The sequence below is a fragment of the Candoia aspera genome, chromosome 1, assembly GCF_035149785.1.
Source record: "Candoia aspera isolate rCanAsp1 chromosome 1, rCanAsp1.hap2, whole genome shotgun sequence".
NCBI classification, from domain to species: Eukaryota; Metazoa; Chordata; class Lepidosauria; order Squamata; family Boidae; genus Candoia; species Candoia aspera.
In genome coordinates, this window is record NC_086153.1 from 316,080,496 (window position 1) to 316,091,539 (window position 11,044).

Sequence of the window (11,044 nt, forward strand, 5' to 3'; positions counted from 1 at the left end):
GCCCCCAAAAAATTACCAAGAGAAATTTTAAAGAAATTCTCCAGCATGCTGAGAATATGGAAGAAAAACAGAAACTGCTTTCATCAAGGAAGGAAGATCATGAAAACTTGCAAAGCAGATTTCAGAACAGCATTAATTGGGATGAATGAACATGAGAGAAGCAAACAGAAAGAGCAAGCCTCCCCTGCCTTGCCCTCCCCGCCAGTGCAATAGGATGGACCTAGAACTTTTAGGAAAGCAAAGAGGACGCAGCAAGACCAATGAGGAAGAAACAGAGCTAGTCAAAGGCCTGCCCAATACTTTTGCCCTCTACCGTGTCCTCTATGGACACCAACTAGAAGGTGGGTTGGATCTTATGTCAACATTGGTGATGGGGCAGCCACCTCTGAAAGTAGCAGGCCAGCTTAGAGGGTGCTAGGCAATGCATGTTGCACGTCCAGCAGCCTATTCTCTGACATGTTGCCATCATTCTTGGTGTCCTAGCATCTACTCCCAGAAGCCAGACCTCACTCCCCCTATTTAATTAATCAATCAATCAATTTACATGGATGCCCACCTTGCAAACACAACTCTGGGTGGCTAACAAAATTTAAAAACTGTACAGCCAATGAAATAAAAGAAAACCAAAGACTAGGAAACACAACACAGTGTGGCAGCCAAGGAAGCCAGCAGTCATCCCACCTGAGCTCAGTTAATTTCCCGACTCAACTAACTTCCCAAATCTGCCTAACAGTAGCACCAGCCCTGCTTTCACAGGCTGAACTGCTATCAGTATTGTAATTAGCTTTTCTTCAGGTGCAAGGAAAATGCTTGGACCAGAAAAAGGAGACGAAAAAAAATTCAGAAAGAACAACTTTTCAAAAGGGACAAGAAATGCAAGAGAGGAGTATTAAGTTCATTCCAGAAGTTTGAGAAGACTAATATTTCCTATGCTGACCACTGGGGATAGAGAGTGCTATATTAAAAGCGTGAAAACAACAACAACAAAAGACCTTCAATTAACAGAAAAAGGAATCTACCCTGATTTATTTTAAAAACTCACACATAACTCATGCACCAAATAATGCAGGGAAAAGCCAACTGATGACATAAAAGAACAAATCTTCCAGCCTTCCAAAGTGAACCAACTCCACTTCATCAACATTTCTTTTTTAACATGAACGATATTGAACATTTTATTTCTCTGGAACTCTAAATAATGTGCAAGCTTTTTTAGGTATTAAAACTGATTTGTTCACAGACAGGACTGTATCGCCCTCTTGTGTCAAAGCAGTGCTATTGCAATGCCTGTACACTGGGGCAGCACAAAAGGCATTTGCAGGATGCAGGAACAACAATTGTCTGCATTTCTTTTAGATAATGACAAACCTTGGTGACATCAATATAAATATAAATATTGATGTTTAGGGTTTTGTAGTGATTTACAATTAGTTTTCAAGATGATATAATAAGTTTAGCTCTATACCTTAAATTAATTATTCAATCAATGAAATAATGAATTTTAAATTTTATGACAATTGTAAATTCTCTGTTTATTTACTATTTTATTTTCCATCCACTATGTCTTTTCTCATTTCCCTTCTTTTTCCTTTTATGTAGTAAAATTTACTGCATTTTAACTCCACCATTGCCAGTCCCAAGCCCAGATGAGAAAGGAGGAGGGTTAGGCGACCCATCCCTGTAAAACCTGAACCATTACAGAAACAGCAAGGAGAATCCCAAATATTTCTGGTCAAGTAGGCAGGAGTTCCATTTTGAGTCATATGACTTATATGACAACAACGGAGCAAACCAGCAAAGGGGTCCAACGTCCAAAGTCCAAAATGATCTTCTCAGCCAAGAACATCACAAGAATTGGAACATGGAATGTACGAACATTGCATCAGACTGGACGACCTGCCCAACTCTTACTGGTTTTCAGTGATTATAGGTTAAACATTCTCGGCATCAGTGAGGTCAGGTGGATAGAGAGTGGCCAAATCAACAGCAATGGTAAGATCATCTTACAGTATATACAGGCCACAAAGAACGACATGAACATGAGGTTGGCTTCATTTTAAGTGAACGGGCAACAAGGGCACTTATTGGGTAGAAACCGATCAGTGATGGAATAATTACAGCTCATTTCGCCCATGGACACACAAAAGCAACTATTATACAAGCTTATGCGCCAACGGATAATGCGGATGATGTGGTGAAAGGCGAATTCTATGAGCAACTCCAGGACACCTTTGATAGTATTCCAAATTACGACCTGAAGATCCTTATTGGAGACTTTAATGCTCAAATAGGCAGTGACCAATGTGGACTAGACAATGTGACTGGAGTTCATGTGTCCTCAGCTCGCCTTAGTAACAATGGTGAATGACTGGTGTCTTTCTGCAAACACAATGGACTGTGTGTCAGTAATGCATACTTTTGACATTGACATATCCACAAGGTGACCTGGCAGTCACTGGGTGGGCACACCTTTAATGCTATAAATTTTATCTGCATCAGTCGAAAATGGAGGTCATCATTGCATGATGCGAGGGCTTACAGAGGGGCGGATATTGGATTGGACCATTTCTCAGGGCAGAAATGAAGTTAAAGCTTCAAAATCCAAGGAAGTCCATACTAAAAAGACAATTTGCAACAGAGAAACTGAAGAATCCTTCGGCTGCTGACTCCTTTGCTCAGGAACTGCGCAATTGTTTTGGCCTTCTCGAGGACATGGCTGGTGTGGAAGGTCTCTGGAACACTCTTAGAGACACCATTACAAAATGCACCCAAAACACCATTGGGAGATGTTGTGGCCAATGGAAGGAACAGTGGATCCAAGATAGATCATGGAAGCTGGTTGACAAAAAGAAAATTATAAAACAAAAAAAGGGATCAAGCCAAAGATGTGGATGAAGTGAAAGAAATGAGCCGGAGATACATAGAACTTGACCAGCTGGTGAAGAAAAGCTGCAGGAAGGATAAGAAAGAATGGCTGGAATGGAAAGGTGCTGAAGCTCAAGGGTGACCAAAACAACTCCATGACTCTTTACAGCATTGTTAAGGAATTGACTGGAACAAGGAGCATCAGTGTCCTGATCAAGGATAAGAATGTGAAGCTTCTGGTCACTCAGGAGGAGCAAAACAGAAGGTGGGTTGAATACTTCCAGAAAACCCTCAACCATCCAGACCCAACCAGTATATATAATTTTAACGAAGAGAATGATCAACAACAGCTCCAGGTGAACGCTGGTGAGATTACTATTGAAGAAGTCAAGATTGCGATCAGAAGCCTTAAAAACAACAAGGCAGCTGGCTTGGATGAGATATCTGCAGAGATCCTAAAGTATGGCAGTCAGGCCATGGTGGAAGAGCTGACAAAGCTGTTCAATAAGTGTTGGCGAAGTGGTGTAGTCCCAGAAGACTGGCGAAGAGGCGCCATTGTTAAAGTCCCCAAGAAAGGTAATATTGTAAACCACCCAGAGTCCCTTTTGGGAGATGGGCGGTGATAGATTTGATTAATAAATAAATAAATAATATCTCTGAATGTACCAACTGGCGGGGCATTACCCTTCTCTCAGTGCCCAGGAAGGCATTTTGTGCAGTTCTCCTTAGGTGGCTGCAAAGTGCCATTGATCAACGCCTGAGAGAAGAACAAGCTGGATTCCATTGAGGAAGGTCCTGCAGTGAGCAAATCTTTAGCTTGAGGAATATCATAGAACAGTACATCAAGTATCGGCGCCCGTTAGCCATCAACTTCATTGATTTTAAAAAAGCTTTTGATAGCGTCCATCATGAGTCCCTTTGGCAGATCCTGCATCTATATGGTATACTGGCAGTCTTCATTACCATCTTTAAGAATTTGTACCAATGATCAAGCTGCTATGTTAAGACTGAGAATGGTTGTACGGACTTTTTTGAGATTATCACTGGGGTTAGACAAGGTTGTATCTTGTCCCCACTCCTCTTCCTTGTGACCCTCGATTATGTCATGCGGTGAGCTGGAGCACGCACTGGGACAGGCATCCACTGGACTGACCAAAGTCACCTTGGAGACTTGGATTTTGCCAATGATATAGCCTTGCTTGAGGAAGATGAGTGGAAATAACAACATGCCATGACTGTCTTGGGTGGCGAAGCAAACAAAGTCAGCCTCAGAATAAGCACTGAGAGATCGAAGGTCATGAACGTGAGCATCACGGCCCCAGTACTAGGAATTGTACTTGGACTGCAACAGTTAGAGGAAGCAGAGAGGTTCGCCTATCTAGGTAGTATGATCGCCCAGAATGGAGATGCAGAGGCAGATGTTAAATGCCGCATTGGGAAGGCGATCGCTGTTTTTCGGAGGATGAACAAGTTCTGGTCCTCGCCGTCCATATCACTGAAGATTAAGGTCCATCTGTTCACTTCAACTGCGATCCCGACAGCTACTTATGCCAGTGAGACTTGGAAGGCATCAGCAAGTATCAACAAGAGGCCTGACATCTTCCAACAGAGATGCCTCCGCTGAATCTTAAAGATCCGCTGTTTTGACCACATCACCAATGAGGAGGTGCTCCAAAGGAGTGGCTCGTGTACACTTCATAATATTGTCACACGTAGAAGACTCCAACTGGCTGGTCACATCTTTCTCATGGAGAACAACTGGATCCCCAAAGTGGCAATGAGTTGCCCCCCCCCCGATGCTAAACAACAACGAGGACGCCCTCGAATAACACGGTGAAGAACACGGATACAAGACCTGAAGACACTGAATATCACATGGAAGGATGCCAAAGCACTCGCCCAAGACCAAAAGCGTTGGAGAACCCTTACTGCCTGATATGCCATGTAGCATTGATCTGGGACGAGAGAGAGAGAGAGAGAGAGAGTAGTAAAATTTTAAAAATTTGATTTCATGGTAATATTAACTATTATTAATTTATATCATTATTAATATTAATTCATTAACATTATTACTGTTAATGTTAATATTAAATTATTAAAATTTGGTAAAATTATTACATTTTATTCTTTAAAGTTTTAAAAATTTAAAGTTTAAAAAAAATTAAAACAAGAAGAACCGAACAATTTTTCCATAGGCCTCCAAGTGGCAAGGGAGAATTTTCATTCTGATTATGGTAGGAGTGCTGGGTATACATTTATCTCATAAGGAGTCCAAACAACAGTTGGGCCATTCCACCTCTGTACTGTTGTTGTTTTTTAATGATGACGCTGCTTGATCCTGTGACTGGCTATCCCCTAATTCTTCACTTATGAAGCATTTATTTTAAATTCATGGCAAATTCAAACAACACTCACATGATTACTAGTCATGGAGCTGGATGAAACAAAGCACTAAATTTCCTTGCTGGCATAACCCTTCTTAAGCGAAATTCTGTAACTGATAACTTTCTGTTTCCCGAACCTTAATGTCATTTCTCCTTCCTCTTTCTTAATAGCCTTTCTTGCCTAAGCTGAAGTAGAATACTTGAATAGCAGTGAGTGACAACTGTATCATATTAAAACATATCTCTGACCTTGGGGAGATGCATAATCCATATTCATAATGCCATTTAATTCCTTCATTAGCTACACAGTATACCTAATTTATCTCCATAATCACACCAGCTATCACCATCTCAAGGAAAAAAACATTCTGATTCTCCTCCCACATACTTGAAGGGTATGTAACAATAGCTTAAAACATCAGTTCTGTGCTTTGAAATATACAAACAGTTAAGCAGAGTAATATTTCTCCAGCTTCTGAAACAGCCATTGATTGCAGCAATCTTTCTCTCTGCTCAGTTCATAATTGCCCAGTTAGTTACATCCCAGGTAAAGATTCTAAAGCCCAAATAAGCCCTGATCTACTGATCCACACAGAATTTGTACAGGAGAATGATCTCTTATCTTCCCAAAATGAAACCTTGCTATCTTCTAGATTATTTTCTAGCCTACTTTTTTCAGATAGAGTTTCTTTTTTTTAATTTATTTTATTTATTTGTCAAATTTTTATCATCACCCTTCTCCCCGCTAAGGAGGGACTCTGGGCAGTTTACAATAGAAATAAAATTTAAAATTCAATACAAACTATAAATAATACATTAAATATAAATATAAATAAAATATAAAAATATAAAATGCAATAAAATCCAGATGGCAGTAAGGTTCTATTTCAGTCCATGAACATGTAAGGGGCCATTCTAGGGCATCAGCCATCCCCAGGAATGACTGTTCCCCTCCCCGCCCCAGGCGCGATGGCAAAACCAGGTCTTCAGTTTTTTATGGAAGTCCAGGAGAGAGGAGGCTTGCCTCACCTCCAGGGGAAGGATGTTCCAGAGGGCAGGAGCTGCTGCAGAGAAGGCCTACCTCCTGGACCCCACCAGATGGAATTCTCTTACAGACAGGGTCCATTTATATTTATGAAGTTCAGAGACAATCCTGCATCTCAGTATTGATCAGAGTCAGATCCTGTCATAGCCTTCATGCAAGACTCATCCTCAGAAGATAAGGAGAAGCCAGAGGAGGACTTGGAAGACAAGTAATGCAAGGAACCCTGGCCTAGCACTCCAGATAGTGTTAGTCCTTCTGGGTCTGGAACCAGTGATCTTATTATCTCACCTGGTGTCATTAGGTGACAAGGTAAAGGGCTGTAAGGCCCAGATGTACAAGATAGCAAGGAAAGGCTCCCCAGGAAGAAAGGTCTCCTGAATAAACATCTGCACTTGGAGCTGAATTAGATGCATGCCAGCTCCCTTGAATGTGGGGACTTCTGAATAAAACTGCATGCTTGGGAGTAGTCCAATGCTGAAAACAACTTCCATATTTTGTAACATGGTCTCTTGAATTTTGCTATAGAAATTTAGACTTAGTGGATTCTGGCCAGATTCGTCTTTTCTTGTGTCTTTAGGACAGGAACTCTGATTTGTTTGGCTTGGCTGACACTTAGACTACCCCTAGGCTATGTTTTCTTTCTCAGCCTAGTTGCCTGATGATTGTTTGGGAGAAGCTTTAGTTTACCATCTAAATCTACCTTTACTCTGCTAGGCCCACTAGCTGAGACCCAGCAAACCCAGTAGTGATCCACTTGCATTTTCTCTCTCACACATCCCAAGCTCTAGCTACAGCACTGCTTATTTTCTAACTAGTTAGCTGGGTCACAATCTTATACCTGTTACTTGAAAGGGCCTCAGAGAGACATATTGCAGTTAGCTGCTCACTATATAGGGTGGCCAGCTGGAACAACAAGCACCTTTGAAATGTGCATGCCTTATGTATAATTAAGCAGCAGCTCTTAATTTACACCCATCCCTATTAGTTGCCTCAATCTGCTTCTGTGTTTTGCCTAATGTTTAGGCCAGCCATATTAAAGTACAGGTAACTTAGCTTACTGCATAGTAGTTTAGAGAAAGGAATGGTTGCTTCATTCAGAATTTGAACAAGACTAAATCCTACAAAGACTAGTTAGCCTAAAGAAGAAAAGGCTAAGGGGAGACATGATAGCAGTATTCCACTACATGAAAGTCATAGGGAAGGCAGTGTGAATTTATTTTCCAGAGCACCTGAAGATAAGACAAGAACCAATGGGTGGAAGCTTTACAGAGAGAGATTCAAACTTGAAATGAGAAGCCATTTCCTGACCATGAATGCTATTAAGCAGTGGAACAGCCTCTTCCTGAAGTCATGGGTGGAGGTTTTCAAGTAAAGATTGGGCAGCCATTTGTCTGGAAACATATGGAGATTCCTGCACTGGGTAGGAGTTGGACTAGAAGACCTCCAAGGTACCTTCCAACCCTATTAAAAACTGAGTTTTTTTCAGGGAAAGGAAAGGAAAGGAAAGGAGATCCAAAGCCTATCTGGCCCAAACTTCTGTTCCCAATGTAGTCAGCCAGAAGCCTCTGGGAAGCTTACAAACAGGGTGTTAGTGCAATAGCCGCTGCTGCGTATGTACTCTATGAACAGGAAAATTATGTAGCGGATCTCTGACTACTGATCTCTGGATCTCTGACTACTGAGCTTCATTTGGTGGCACCAAGTTCAAGATGGAGAGATGAGAAATAACAGCCACAAATGACGCCTCACTGCAGAGTCACTCACTGCAAGTCACCATAAACTCATGAAGGATATATAGCAACTGCAGGACCAAAAAGGCAGGGTGAATGTATGTTTTGGCAGCTCAGTTATATCCCTGTTGGCTATTTGGTTAATAAATTATAGCCTTGGTGGTAGTGGCAACAACAATGAAAGTATCCATATCCTAACTTTCCGCACACAAAAAAGTGCTCATTGCCATTTACTATAACAAAAGATAAAATACAGAAGAAATATAAAACAGAATTAAAACCAGAATTAGCACAGTATAATAATTACAGACATAAAACTTAACTATAATAAAAACCACTATGATGCAATATAAAGAGAAACCACAACAAATGCCCTTTATGAAATAGCTTGGAGTGGGTTTTAAAGTTTAAATATACCCAAGAGAACTGTTTGGAAAGTTGCTGCATCTTTCCTGACTCCATTCCAGCCCAACACTTTGAGCGATATCCCTGAAGACTGATGAAAGAAAAGCACTAGGTTTATATTAAGAGGGAGACTCAAAAGCCTAATGTTAGATACAATGAAAGACCTAGAGATGGAGGCAGGAGGAAATACATTTCATGGAGTCACAGTTGGAAGTTACCTTAGAGATCATTTAGTCCCAACCACTACTCAGTACAGGATCTACTTTTTTTAAACAGTAATTCTATCAAAGATTATAATTAAAATAATGAGAACTTTTTTTTAATCCATTCAATCGTGTCTGATTCTCGCAGACCATGGTTTGCCACTGCCTGCTTCCTGGGGCTAAGAGAGAAAGAGACTGGCCAGGGTCACCCAGCTGGCTTTGTGCCTAAGGCAGGACTAGAAGTCACGATCTCCTGGTTTCTAGCCTGGTGTCTTAACCACTACACAAAACTAAAAGGAAGATAGAAGAATAGAAAAAAAAAAGAGTAGAAGGTGCAGAGAAAAAGGAAAAAGAGAAAAAGAGAGGGAAGGGAAGGGAAGGGAAGAATATAATAAAGAAAAAGAAAAGAAATATATTAAAAAGTGACTTCCAACCTTCATCACAAGTATAAACAATTTTAGTAACTTATCATCTCCTCTTAAAATACAACAAATGATATCTTCTTCCCATATCCCATCTCTTATCTATAAACAAATCCATAAAGCACCATCATTTCATTCCTGCTGTCAGCAAAAGTCCATTAAGGATTACCAGAAATAACAACATATCTATGTTAACCTTGATCAAATAAACCAAATTTATATTCCTTCCTTTTACTATAATCTTAATCTTTAGTTCATAATGACATAGAACTTGATTTCTTTTCATTTTTTCTTTGTCCCTTCTCACGAGATTCTTCAAAACTTTAACAAGCCTCTTCGGGAATCCAATATAGGAAAATTATCCGGGTCACTCTCTTGGTTTGTTATTTGTATATCCCTTTTAATTATTAAGACATCAGCTGGTTTCTTTTGTATGTCCAGTGTAACATCTTTTTCCATGTCATTCTTGTAGCCTGTCATTTGTAAATTCACTTTAAAATCAGTCTCGATTTTGTCAGGTAAAACTTGTTCCTCTTCTGTAACATCTTTTAGACACAGTCTTTCCATAGAGGCAGATGTCTCTGTTGACACTATTAACTTCTGAGTCCATTTTTCAAAAATATCCTTCAGTATGTCCAATGTTAGAATATTTTTCTCCATTCTGTAATTCTGAGTCAAGTTTATGTGTTCTTCTCCTTTAATTGTAATCTTTAGTCGCCTCTAGTGTCCAATTTTTGAAATCGTATCTTTTTTTAAAAAATTCAAAACAAAAGCATTTTCTCACAGGAAGGATTCTTTATAATTAATTCCAAAATCTTATTTCAAATTTATCTGGACCCTTAGTCCATTTGTAACTTTCTAAAATCCAAGTTTTAATCAGCCATTTGCTGTTTATTCCAAAAAAATTGTTTAAGTTCTTAAACTTGTAGTTAAAACTTTTTTCGCGAAAGATTGAAGGGAAACTCACCAGATGCTATCAGACTTGTTGGTCCAAAAGTCACTAATAGCTGAAAAGCAGTTAACAAGCTATTTCTAAAACTGATTAGAAAAGGAAGTATGTGAACCCAGTGTCCTTTCAAAGAAGCCAACCGTGGTTTGAGCAAGATGGCTATTCCCTTGTCTCCCAGAGCTCTAAACCCACCAGAGACTGATGTCTTGCAGTCTCCTTGTGAGGAGCAGCTGTCTAGAGCACTTGTGGGCAATCTCAAGTCCTCTCCTTGTCCAGAGAGGTTTGAAGAGCTGGTCTACCCACCAGGTGTTCATTGTTTGCTTTTTGTAGAGTTGTCTTTAAAGGTAAAGGTAAAGGTTTCCCTTGACGTAAAGTCCAGTCGAGTCCGACTCTAGGGGGCGGTGCTCATCTCCGTTTCAAAGCCTTGGAGCCGGCGTTGTCCCTAGGGACACTTCCGGGTCATGTGGCCAACATGACTCACGGAACGCCGTTACCTTCCCGCCGAAGCGGTACCAATTAATCTACTCACATTTGCATGTTTTCGAACTGCTTGGTGTGCAGGAGCTGGGACGAGCAACGGGAGCTCACCCCGCCGCGCGGTTTCGAACCGCCGACCTTCCGATCGACAGCTCAGCGGTTTAACCCGCAGCGCCACCGCGTCCCAGAGTTGTCTTTAGTCTGCCATTTTTTCCTTTGGAAGTCAGTACAGGATCTACTTTGACAAATAGCAATTCAGCCTCTGTTGGAATACCTCTGGTGAAGGAGAACTCAGCACCTCATGACACAGTCTTTTCCACTAACTGACAGCTTGTAAAGTCAGGAAGTTCTTCATAACACCTAGTCTTAACCAACTTCCTAAGAACTGCAACCCATTGGTTCTCAACCTGCCCTCTGGGACAATAAAGAATAAATCCATTCCCTCCTCTACCCAGCTCTTTAGATATCTGAAGACAGCTGTCATATCTCTCTCCAGTTCTCTTTTCTGTAGGCTCAACATACCCAGATCCTTTTACCATTCGTCATAGATCTTGGTTTTCAGAC

At 40.7% G+C, this 11,044-nt stretch overlaps 1 pseudogene; it reads left to right on the forward strand.

Annotated features, from left to right (window-relative positions):
• The first annotated feature begins 214 nt into the window (after nt 1-214).
• On the forward strand, nt 215-4,489 carry LOC134487297 (uncharacterized; annotated as a pseudogene).
• The last annotated feature ends 6,555 nt before the right edge of the window (nt 4,490-11,044 follow it).